Consider the following 12902-nt stretch of genomic DNA (forward strand, 5'->3'; position numbering starts at 1 on the left):
AAAATTCTGACGGGTTTAGACAGGTTAGATGCAGGAAGAATGTTCCCAATGTTGGGGACGTCCAGAACCAGGGGTCACAGTCTAAGGATATGGGGTAAGCCATTTAGGACTGAGAGGAGGAGAAACTTCTTCACCCAGAGTGGTGAACCTGTGGAATTCTCTGCCAGAGAAAGTTGTTGAGGCCAATTCACTAAATATATTCAAAAAGGAGTTAGATGTAGTCCTTACTACTAGGGGGATCAAGGGGTATGGCGAGAAAGCAGGAATGGGGTATTGAAGTTGCATGTTCAGCCATGAACTCATTGAATGGCGGTGCAGGCTCGAAGGGCCGAATGGCCTACTCCTGCACCTATTTTCTATGTTTCTATGTAAATTTGCCAAATTCAGTAACAAGTCTAGACACTTTGTTGAGGTCATAGTCAACTTTTACTCTTCAACCAACAGCCTTTTGAGAAATGACACAAATAGAGTAGATCACTGCCCCAACTCATGAATGCTCCATCTCATCCATCATTATGCTTTTAGTTGTACGGAGAAACATATCTAATGAGACTGCTTTGAAGATTTCTGGTGAGTATGCAGAGGCGCTGCAACAGTAAGTTTCCACACACTAATTGTGAAATGCTGTTCATCAGAGAGGGGAGCATGAAAAATGTTGGCAAGTAAAATCAAGAAAAACCCAAAGATGTTTTATACATACATGAACAGCAAGAGGATAACTAAAGAAAGGGTTGGGCCTATTAGAGACCATAAAGGTAATCTGTGCGTAGAGGCGGAAGACATGGGTGTGGTTCTTCATGAATACTTTGTGTCTGTTTTCACAAGAGAGGGGCAATGCAGATATTGCAATCAGGGAGGAGTGTAAAATATTCGATGAAATAAACACTGAGAGGAAGTATTAAGGGGCTTAGCAGCTTTGAAAGTGGATAAATCCCCAAGCCTGGATGAAATGTATCCCTGGCTGTTAAGAGAAGCAAATAGCAGAGACTCTGACCATCATTTTCCAATCCTCTCTGGCTACAGGTGTGGTGCCGGAGGGCTGCTAACGTGGTACCTTTGTTTAAAAAAGGAAGAAAGGGATAGACCGAGTCGTCGTCTTAGGCAGTCGAGGACGACTTGCAATCACACTAAAATAAGTTCTCGGGTGACTGAGGGGACCAATATAGGATCTACTGTCTCTGTCACAGGTGGGGCAGATGGTGGTTGGAGAGACAGATAGATGGGGAGCTTGATTTGTCGTAAACTACTTCTGCTTTTTGTGCTTAGCTTCCGCGTGCTCCCGATGAAGAGACTCGAGGTGTTCAATGCCTTCTCGGATGCTCCTCCATTTTGAGCGGTCTTGGGTCAGGGATCCTCTAGAGTCGGTGGGGATGTTGCATTTCCCCCCACCCCACTCCCAAGGAGGTTTTGAGGGTATCCTTGAAGCTCACTTGCCGTGACATAGCTCAGAGTGCTTGTTTTGGGAGTCTAGCATCAGGCATGTGGACAATGTGGCCCGCCCACCAGAGTTGGTCGTGCGTGGTCAATGACTCGATGCTGGGGATGTTGGCCTGAGAGAAAACACTGATGTTGGTGCACCTATCCTTGCCAATGAATTTGCAGAATTTTGCGGAGGCAGCATTGGTGGTACTTCTCTCGTGCTTTGCGGTGCCTGCTGTGCATAATCCCAGTCTCTGAAGCATGTAGGAGGGCGGGTATCACTACTCTGTAGACCATGAGCTTGGTGCTGGGTTTGAGATCCTGGTCTTCAGACACACTTTTCCTCAGGCGGCCAAAGGCTACACTAGCACACTGAAGGCGGTGTTGGATATCATATTCGATGTCTGCGCTTGCTGATGGTAGGCTCCCAAGGTATGGGAAGTGGTCCACTTTGTCCAAGGGCTCATTGTGGATCTTGATAACCGGGGGGGCGGTACTGTGTGGCGGGGGCAGGTTGGTAGAGGACTTTTGTCTTACTGATGTTTAATGTTGAGGCCCAGACACTCGTACGCTTCAGTGAAGGTGTCAACGATGGTTTGGAGCTCGGACTCAGTGTGCAAAAACGCAAGCATCATCTGCATACTGTAGTTCAATGCCAGAGGTTGGAGCAACCTTGGATCTGGACTGGAGGCATCGGAGGTCGAATAATTTCCCACTTGTCCTGTAGAGTAACTCCACTCCAGCGAGGAGCTTGTTAAGGGTGAGATGAAGCATTGCAGCGAGGAAGATTGAGAAGTATGCTGGTACAATGACACAGCCTTGCTTGTCCCCGATCTGCACTTTATTGGGTTTGTGGTGGATCTGTTGGTATGCATATCATTGTGAAGCAGGCGGAGGACGGTGAATTTGAAAAGAACACTCCATAATCCCTCGTGGTTGACAGAGTCGAAGGCTTTTGTGAGGTCAAAGAAAGCCATGTAGAGAGGTTGATGATGCTCCCAACATTTTTCTTGCATTTGTCACAGTGAAGATCATGTCCGTTGTGCCCCTTAGTGGGCGGAATCCGCATTGCAACTCTGGAGGAGATCTTCAGCCACTGGGAGGAGACGATAGAGGAGGATTCTTGCGATGATTTTCCCTGCGGCAGACAGCAGGGAAATTCCTCTAATTACCGCAGTCGGACTTAGCACCTTTCTTGAAGATGGTCACGATTAGTGTCTGAGGTCCCCCGGCATGCTCTCCTCCTTCCAGATAAGAGAGAGGTGGTCATGGATTCTGTGCCAAGAGTACTTCCATGCTTCAGTAAGCCATCAGGTCCAGGGGACTTGTCCGCCTTTAGTCCCATTATTTTACCTAGTACTACTTCATTAGTGATTGTATTAAGTTCCTCCCTACCTATAGCCCTTTGATGACCCACTATTGGGATGTTTTTCGTGTCTTCTACCATGAAGACCGAGCGAGAAATTGGTTCAATATCTCTGCCATTTCCCTGTTCTCCATTATTAATTCTCCAGTCTCATCCTCCAGGGGACCAACATTTACTTTAGCCACTCTTTTCCTTTTTATGTACTCTTACTCTGCTTTTATATTTCGTGCAAACATTCACCCATTAATGAAACGTGGAATGAGTAGGATTGTGAAAGTAAATAGAGTTAGTGCAATTATAAACTGCTATTAATTGACTTGTCTCAGTAACAAAGGATCATGTTATAAACACAGCATTCAAGTTCAGCCATGCTCTGCCCAGTTTACTGCACCCGTTTCTCTCTCCACCCTCTGCTTTCAAACAAGAGCCATCATTATGTGGGTTAAAAATAAACACAAATCAAGGAAAGCTGCAATGCTGAAAATGTAATCTGAAGGAAAAAAATGCTTGTGTTATTTTCATTGGATCATTGTTAAAGCTCCTCATCAAAGACTATTTTAACTCTCAACTTCGATCACTCATGGATGATCGAGGTTAACTTTCAGCGGCATGTCCACTCAAAACAACACAAATCTGGTTTGAGAATTGCTGTTCGGTACTGAACTAGCTTATGCATCCAAAAGTTTTCACTTCAGTCTCTAACAGTGACTACATTTCAAAAGTACTTCATTGGCTGGAAAGCACTTTGGGACGTCCTGGAGTCATGAAAAGCACTTTATAAATGCAAGTCTGTCTTTCTATAATGCAGCAACAACTCATTTATATAGCGGCGTTAAAATAGTAAAAATTTCCACAGTGCTTCACAGGAATGTTATCAAACAAAATTTAACACCAACTACATAAGGAGATATTAGGACAGATGTCCAAAAGCTTGGTCAAAGAGGTAGGTATTAAGGAATGTTTTTAAAAGGAGGCGGCACGTAGAGGTTTAGAAAAGGCATTCCAGAGCTTTGGGCCTCGGGAGCTGAAAGCATGGCCGCCAATGGTGGAGTGATTAAAATAGGGTATGCACCAGAATTGGAGCAGCACAAAGACCTCGGAAGGATGGAGGACTGGGAGGAGATTAGAGAGAGAGAGAGAGAAGAGGTGAGGCCATGGAGGGATCTGAAAAGAAGAATGAGATTTAAAATAAAGGCATTGCCAGACTGGGAGCCAATATAGGTCAGCGAGCACAGGGGAGATGGGTGAACGGACTTGGTGCGAGTTGGGATATGGACAGCAAAGTTTTGGATGAGCACAAGGGCGGATGGTGGGAGGGCAGCCAGAAGAGCAATGGAGTAGTCAAGTCGTGGAGCTGAGGCAGGGGTGGAGTTGGGTGATGTTAGAGGTGGAAGTAGGTGGCCTTGGTGATGGCACCGATGAGGACGGAAGCTCATCTCGGGTTCAGTTACCATACCAAGGTTGCGAATAGTCTGGTTCAGCATCAGACACTTGCAGCACATCACTTTAACAAATTAGCAAATAATCTAAAGGGGATAATTAAATATTTATACAAGAAGTCTTCTGTCCAGCCACTTAAATACCAGTTACCGTGACGCATTTGGATTTTTCATAACTGACAATCAGATTCAACGTAATTGGCATTTAACTAAACAAAATCACACCATCTGTGTTTGTTCTGAAAAACTGGTTCCTGCCCATTAGCTTAGAGTATGAACCGACCTTCCAACATCATATACTTGCACCTCCTGTCCACAATTCTTAGTTACTGCTGTTGCAATTCTTGGGTTATATTTGTCAACATTTACAATGGAAATATTCTAGATCAATATTTTATATTGAAAAGAAAACCCGGATCAATTTTTGTTGCAATTCCCACACAACCACATTCTGTCCCCGTCCCGAGAGGCCTACCGCCCCACCCCCCCCCGCGCCCCAACAGGCCAGAGAGGACAATTTCCGACCCCACGAGGCCAATCAACGGCTCTGCCCCCGTCCCGAGAGGTCAACCAATGCTAATTTGGATTGAACTCTATTCCTTCACCGAAAACATTATCTATATGGTGAAAAATTGAGACCCTACGACAGATCCCTGAGGAAATCTGGCCCACTCTTAATTTAAATGTTTCTCCTTAAGCTCCATTTTCATTTCCCCCCACCCTCAATGAAACTTTTATTTACTCATTCGAGATCGCTGCTTTGGTACCCACTAAGATTATTTTTCCAAATTTGTTAGTTTAGTTACCATCTTATTCAATTGCCTCCACCCCTCCCCCCAACATTTATTTGGCTCCCACTTTATTGCCTCCTTTTTCAATTTTGCTAAGCTCTACAATTACTAGCTTTCCCGCAACAGCCATATAATCTTCACTGAAACAACTCTGCCGCTCCTAAACTGACAAAGGAGGGGAGGGGGCAGATGGAGAGAGGGGGAGAAAAAAAAAGTAAAAACTAGAAGCTAAAGGGATAGAGGGACAAACCAGGAGTGTGAAAAGGATAGAAAGATGTCAGAAGGTAGATAGTTTTCTCTTCGTGAGCAATCAAAATAAGCTTGGTGCAGGGATCGAACTACAGCCAGTTGTTTTTAAACTGAATGTACAGGAATAGCCATTAACTAAAACTAGACAAAAGTAATGTGTGTCACAGCTGGAAGTACACAGGAAGTCAGTCAGCATGTATAATATACAAAGATAGGTCATCTTTTAGGTATAACATTGGACGTTACAAATGTGTGTCTGCTGTAGATACCTTGAGTTTAGCAACATCGGGTGCTCGCAGTCTAGGTATCTTATCTTTGTGGGAGTGGACTCGCACTGGCCTATGCAAGTGTAACCATACCCTTGTAACCTGAACTGCACGTTTACATTTCAGCACATACACTGCTTCGAGCTCTTTGAACACAGACTGCACAAACATTTCAAGCTACTTTATTTCACAGCAAGTGAATTAACAGAGCAAGTTCTGATCATTCTTGTTCATTCGGTACAACTTATCTTTACATAATAGTGAAATAATGAACATGCTATGCTTCCTCACATCAGTAGGTTATCTTACACGGTGTCCGCCCTGGCTCAGTAGATAGCACTCTGCCCTCTAAGTCAGAAGGTTGTGGATTCAATAACCCCTCCAAAGACTTGAGGATAAAAATCTAGGTTGATACTCCAGTGCAGTACTGAGGGAGTGCTGCACTGTCGGAGATGCTGTCTTTCAGGTGAGATGTCAAACCAAGGTGCCATCTGCTCTCTCATATGGCACTATGTCAAAGGACAACAGCTTATCCCTCGCGCAACGTCAAAAAAAAATGATCTGGTCTAAATCACAAAGCTGTTTGTGGGAGCTTGTTATGTGCAAACTGGGAGCAACGTTTCCTACATTACAACAGTAACTACACTTCAAAAGTACTTAATTGGCTGTAACGTGCTTCGGGACTTCCAGTGGTCATGAAAGGCGCCATATAAAGTATTTTTACTTGACTTAAACAGGGTTATTTCTGTTCCAATTCTCTTCCAAAAACCTGACTCCGTATGTCGCATACGGTTTCAAAAAGCTCCTGCCAGCCTGTGTCTTACTTTGCATCGTCCTGTGCACAGCCAGACAAGGGGACCAAAGAGTTTCCAATACAATTGATGTACTGTGTTTTTCAATTGCAGAGACAGACTAACAAATTGTTTATTTACCACCTACTGAGAAAACATCAAATCTAGCTCATCAGCATCTTAATTACATTTCATTTTAACTTGCCTGAATATACCAAGCTTTTAAAAATCCAACATTAAAAAGGAGCTTATTTTTTCCAATCCTTTCCAAGAAAAAAATGGTAAAAGAATCCCAAAACGTGATACACAATGAAGTGGTCGGTTAGCAAAGTGTAAAAGACACGCTAACATTGTGTGTATAATGACTATAAAAAGTGTAATGTGCCCAGGTCACACTTCATTTCAGATTTACCCCAGAGGCTGGGCCATTGTGGCAGCATCTGAACATTTCTTTTATGCAGGAAACAAAGAGTCAAATTTAGAATTGCCTTGATAGACAATAGACTCCAATACAGTAAAAACTCAAAAACAGCATGGGTGGGGGTATCGACCACATATATCAAGGTCTGAAACTGTAATTTAGCAGAACCATGAAAAAGCAAAAAAGCATATCTACCCACACACAATTGTGTGCTGGAGGAATGTCTGCAAAGTTCTTGCACCATAATAGTTGTACATGGGAGTGCAATGACCTCCTGTAGCTGCTGCTCCAATCATACTCACCCATTGGTTTGTGGATAAACTTTCTGGGCTCAGCCTACACCAATGTTAATTTCGAGCCTGTTTATGAATGGCAACACCACCATACACTTCATTCTACAACTTGCGTCATTCATACTACTGGTTAAACCTCCCCCTCTATCGCAACAATACATAATTGCAAGAAAGAAAAAACAGGTCCTGGAAAACAATTAAGCATCATCAAACAGAGCCCGATTACATGGTCTCAAAGGTGCGCAGAATAATTTAACAGGGCTAGTTATCTCAATACAATTAAACCAACCTCTACAACAGTCTGCATCACATGTTTAGTTTTATAATCTCTTCATGAATTATGCAGCCTCTTCCATAGCTGGACAGCAAGATAGGTTTATACTAACTCCTCCCATTTGTTTTTGCCTGCCCTAGACAGACAGGCAGGCAGTAATTTTGAACGTGTGTTTGATCTGTTTAATAGCTAGTTAAATCTCTCTATTGGTGACAAATTTCCTGTCTCTTTGGTATCTTGCTTTTACATACAGTTGTCGAACAAAGATCTGAAATCAGAATAGTGCAGCACAGAAGGAGACCATTCGGCCAATCAAGTCTGTACTGGCTCTTTCGAAGAGCAGTCTAGTTCGTCCCACTTCCCTGCTCTTTCCCCATATCCCTGCAATTTTTTATCCTTCAATTCAAGTATTTATCCAATTCTCTTTTGAAAGCTACTATTGAATCTGTATCCACAACCCGATCAGGCCGTGCCAAATCCTAACCATGTGTTGCGTAAACAGTTTTTCATGGCTCAGTGGGTAGCACTCTTGGCTCTCAGTCAGAAGGGTTGCAGTCCCAATCCAGAGAATTGAGCTCAAAATAAATCTCGGCTGACACTGCAATCATCATCACAGGCAGTCCCTCGAAATCGAGGAAGACTTGCTTCCACTCTAAGTGAGTTTTCAGGTGACTGAACAGTCCCTGTCACAGGTGGGACAGACAATGGTTGAAGGAAAGGGTGGGTGGGGAGTCTGGTTCGCCGTAGCTCCTTCCGCTGCCCGCACTTGCTTTCTGCATGCTCTCGGCGACGAGACTCAAGGTGCTCAGCGCCCTCCCGGATGCTCTTCCTCCACTTAGGGCGTCCTTTGGCCAGGGACTCCCAGGTGGTGGGGAAAATGCTGGAGTCAATTATTAAAGATGTCATAGCAGCGCATTTGGAAAGCAGTAACAGGATTGGTCCAAGTCAGCATTCAATATGAATTTATGAAAGGGAAATCATGCTTGACAAATCTAGAGTTTTTTGGGGATGTAACGAGTTGAGTGGATAAGGGAGAACCAGTAGTTTTGGTGTATTTGGATTTTCAAAAGGCTTTTGACAAGGGTCCACACAAGAGATTAGTGTGCAAAATTAAGGCACATGGTATTGGGGGTAATGTACTGACGTGGATAGAGAAATAGTTGGGAGACAGGAAGCAAAAGAGTGGGAATATAAACAGGTCCTTTTCAGAATGGCAGGCAGTGACTAGTGGGGTGCCGCAGGGTTCAGTGCTGGGACCCCAGCTATTTACAATATACATTAATGATTTAGACGAAGGAATTGAGTGTAATATCCAAGTTTGCAGATGACACTAAACTGGGTGGCGGTGTAGCAGGAGTAGGCCATACGGCCCTTCTCGACTGCACCGCCATTCAATGAGTTCATGGCTGAACATGCAACTTCAGTACCCCATTCCTGCTTTCTCGCCATACCCCTTGATCCCTAGTAGTAAGGACTTCATCTAACTCCTTTTTGAATATATTTAGTGAATTGGCCTCAACAACTTTCTGTGGTAGAGAATTCCACAGGTTCACCACTCTCTGGGTGAAGAAGTTTCTCCTCATCTCGGTCCTAAATGGCTTACCCCTTATCCTTAGACTGTGTCCCCTGGTTCTGGACTTCCCCAACATTGGGAACATTCTTCCTGCATCTAACCTGTCTAACTCCGTCAGAATTTTAAACGTTTCTATGAGGTCCCCTCTCATTCTTCTGAACTCCAGTGAATACAAGCCCAGTTGATCCAGTCTTTCTTGATAGGTCAGTCCCGCCATCCCGGGAATCAGTCTGGTGAGCCTTCGCTGCACTCCCTCAATAGCAAGAATGTCCTTCCTCAGGTTAGGAGACCAAAACTGTACACAATACTCCAGCTGTGGCCTCACCAAGGCCCTCTACAACTGTAGTAACACCTCCCTGCCCCTGTACTCAAATCCCCTCGCTATGAAGGCCAACATGCCATTTGCTTTCTTAACCACCTGCTGTACCTGCATGTCAACCTTCAAATCTCCTGTGCTTTCTCCATCCACCACCTGTTCTTTAGGTCCCGGGTTTTTTGTTGGACCTCAGCCTTGAGCCGTCTGTAACATTGCTTTGCAGCTTGAGGCTCAGGAATGCTCTGCACTTGCGATCTATATTAGTTCTTGGATCGCCTGATCATTTTCATCAAACCAGTCCTGGTGTTTTCTGGTTTAGTAACCAAATGTCTCTTCACAGGCACTGGTTATGGAGACCTGGAAGGCAGACCAAGCGCTGTTGGCATTCTCCATCTCAGTGTTATCAAGGCACGCCAGATTAGCTGTGAGGCGCTGGCTGTATAGGGCTCTCTTAGCTGGGTCTTTTAAGTGCCCCGGCATTAACTTTTTTGCGGCACTGCTTTGGGGCTATATTTATATTGATGATGGATCGGATTAGGCGACGATCCGCCCAGCAGTCGTCCACTCCAGTCATGGCGCGGGTGATGCGCACATCCTTGCGATCCCTGCATCGGACGATGACATAGTTGAGCAGGTGCCAGTGTTTTGAGCGAGGGTGTTGCCACGATGCCTTGTATTTATCTCTCTGGCAGAACAGGGCATTAGTGATGAGAAATTCGTGATCTCGACATTTTGTCAGGAATAGGGCACTGCTGGAGTTGGCTTTCCCTACCCCCTCTCTGCCAATTACGCCTCCCCAGAGGAGTGTGTCTTTGCCGACCCTGGCATTAAAGTCACATAAGAGAATCAATTTGTCGCCCATGGGGGATGTCTCCAGGTTGGAATAAAAACCCTCTTTCGCCTCATCCGTTGCATCACGTGTAGGGGCATTCGCACTGATGACTGTGGCGCATTGGTTCCGGGATAGGGTGTTCATTAACCCCGCAGGAGGAGGTCGACCAGTTCATTTTTGAGGGCGAAGCCAACTCCATGAAAGTGGCGTGCTTCCTCTGGTTTTCCATACCAGAAAAAGGTGTAGCCTCCACCATGTTACTTGAGCTGGCCTTCCCCTGCCCGCCGGGTTTCGCTTAGGGCAGCGATGTCAATGGCAATGGCAAAACGTCCAAGTTACCGTGCAACTATTGCTGTTGGAATTGTCCATGAGGGTCTTTACGTTGCAGGTCCCAAACTTCATCTTGGCGAAGTGGAAGATGCCTGTGTGCGAGTTCTTTTAACGTGGGGTGGCTGCTGCACACTGGCAACCACACAGGCTCAGCTGAGCAAGGTCTTAGTCCAGTGGCAAGAGGGTCCAAGACGACTGGAGGCCAGGCACTGCTGTGTAAGCCTAATTGCCTACGGCGAGGTGTTGGCCGCAAGCTCGGCACCGAGTAGCGCCATTGATGGTAGATCCGAGGCTTGGTTGGGGGCAGCATTAGGAAGGTCAGCTCTCTGCTGGGTTCCGAGGGATGTTTTGGAAAGTTTCTTCCAAGGTTAAAAATGTCCCCAAAGGTTTTCAAGTTGTTTTAAAAGTTTGCATTTAAAAGTGTTTCCAAATTATTTTTTTAAAAAGTTACATAGGTTGATTGAAGGTTTAATAAATAAAGAGTTGGTTAAAAGTTGATAAAAAGTATAAAATGTAAATCAAGTTATTTAAAAGTTAGTATTCACCGCTAGCGACCGAGGGCAGCCACAGCCCGTTGTTGGGCCAGCTGGTTGAGGTGACCCGGAGTGTAAGGCTGGGACGGGCCGTCTAGCCGAAGGGAGCCTGAGTGTGTTGTTGCGCCGGGCCGGCTGGCCGAAGAGACTCAGAGTGCTGAATGTACTCCCATGATGTACAAAGCCCTGGCTAGACCACACCTGGAGCACTGCGGGGAAGTAGAGGCCCAGTCGTCTCCGAAGAGGGCCCGAACGCCTGGACGCCGCTGAGATGTCTGCGCTCCTCTAATTCTGCCCTCCTGAGCATCTCTGATAATCGCTCATCCATTGGTGGCCGTGCCTTGTGTTGCCTCGGCCACAAGCTCTGGAACTCCCTGCCTAAACTTCTCTGCCTTGCTACCTCACTTTCCTCCTTCAAGACGCTGCTCAACAAATACCTCTTTGACCAAGCTTTTGGTCACCTGCATTAATTTCCACTGATGCGGCTTGGTGTCAAACTTGTATCTCATAATACTCCTGTGAAGTGCCTTGGGACATTTCACTACGTAAAAGGCACTATATAAATAAAAGTTGTTTTTGTTAAATGCCAAGGGAACACGACCTCAAGCTGCTCTGCCCAGCATTTAAATCTCAGGACATCCTTTAAAATTTCAAATGGTTCATGCATTAGTGCAATTCACAATTGCACAGGCTGTATCCTTCACACTTCAGCAGCTGGAAATAGTAATGGTGCAGCTGGAAATAAAGACAATAGACTTTTACATTAGAGTGCAGCCAACTGCAGATGGTGGAAAAACCGTACACCAACTGCACAAAGTATCAGTGGTCTATGAATCTGTCATCAGTTAAAAGCATCCTGCTCTAGCAAACCAAAGTGCTGCAGTACAGTGGGACCTGGGGGTACTTGTGCATGAAACACAAAAGGATAGTATGCAGGTACAGCAAGTGATCAGGAAGGCCAATGGAATCTTGGCCTTTATTGCAAAGGGGATGGAGTATAAAAGCAGGGGAAGTCTTGCTACAGCTACACAGGGTACTGGTGAGGCTACACCTGGAATACTGCGTGCAGTTTTGGTTTCCATATTTACGAAAGGATATACTTGCTTTGGAGGCAGTTCAGAGAAGGTTCATTAGGTTGATTCCGGAGATGAGGGGGTTGACTTATGAGGAAAGGTTGAGTAGGTTGGGCCTGTACTCATTGGAATTCAGAAGAATGAGAGGTGATCTTATCAAAACGTATAAGATTATGAGGGGGCTTGACAAGGTGGATGCAGAGAGGATGTTTCCACTGATGGGAGAGACTAGAACTAGAGGGCATGATCTTAGAATAAGGGGTCGCCCATTTAAAACAGAGATGAGGAGAAATTTATTCTCTCAAGAGGGTTATAAATCTGTGAAATTCTCTGCCTCAGAAAGCTGTGGAAGCTGGGACATTGAATAAATTTAAGACAGAAATAGACAGTTTCTTAAATGATATGGGGAGAAGGGATTATGGGGAGCGGGCAGGGAAGTGGAGCCGAGTCCATGATCAGATCAGCCATTATCTTATTGAATGGTGGAGCAGGCCGACTCGTGTTCCTATTTCTTATGTTCTTATAGTCCAAAAGTAAGACCATACACTTTTAACACAGTAAAGCCTGGTAAGCCTATGGAGACTTATAATCAATGCAAATGTCAAAATAGAGTGGTACATGGGGATCACTCTCGCTGGGCAGGAACCATTAAACCTAATTCAGTAAATTCACCCAAGTTTGATGCTGGTGGTTGATGGGATTGTAAAAAGGTCTGGTATGCAACAGGTCAGCTGTAAATATCCTGAGAATGTGTAAAGAAGGGTTACGAATGTGGTAGATGGATAGAAAATGTGGCAAAAGGATGGAGATAGGGAATCATGGGAAAATAGCTAAAGAAATGTCAAGATGCAGACAACTGCAGAATCGACAGAAAAAAGGGGTTGCCAAGAGTTGAAGTTGAGGTTAGACACGGGTCATGAGAAAGACGCAAGGCAG

General features: G+C 45.0%; 1 protein-coding gene across 9 annotated transcripts in view; it reads right to left on the bottom strand.

Annotated features, from left to right (window-relative positions):
- The window catches only part of LOC139234015 (KAT8 regulatory NSL complex subunit 1-like), a 217478-nt gene that overhangs the window by 106088 nt on the left and 98488 nt on the right, over positions 1-12902 (bottom strand). The gene's annotated exons all lie outside the window — the stretch shown is intronic.

The sequence above is a fragment of the Pristiophorus japonicus genome, chromosome 21, assembly GCF_044704955.1.
Source record: "Pristiophorus japonicus isolate sPriJap1 chromosome 21, sPriJap1.hap1, whole genome shotgun sequence".
Lineage (NCBI taxonomy): Eukaryota > Metazoa > Chordata > Chondrichthyes > Pristiophoridae > Pristiophorus > Pristiophorus japonicus.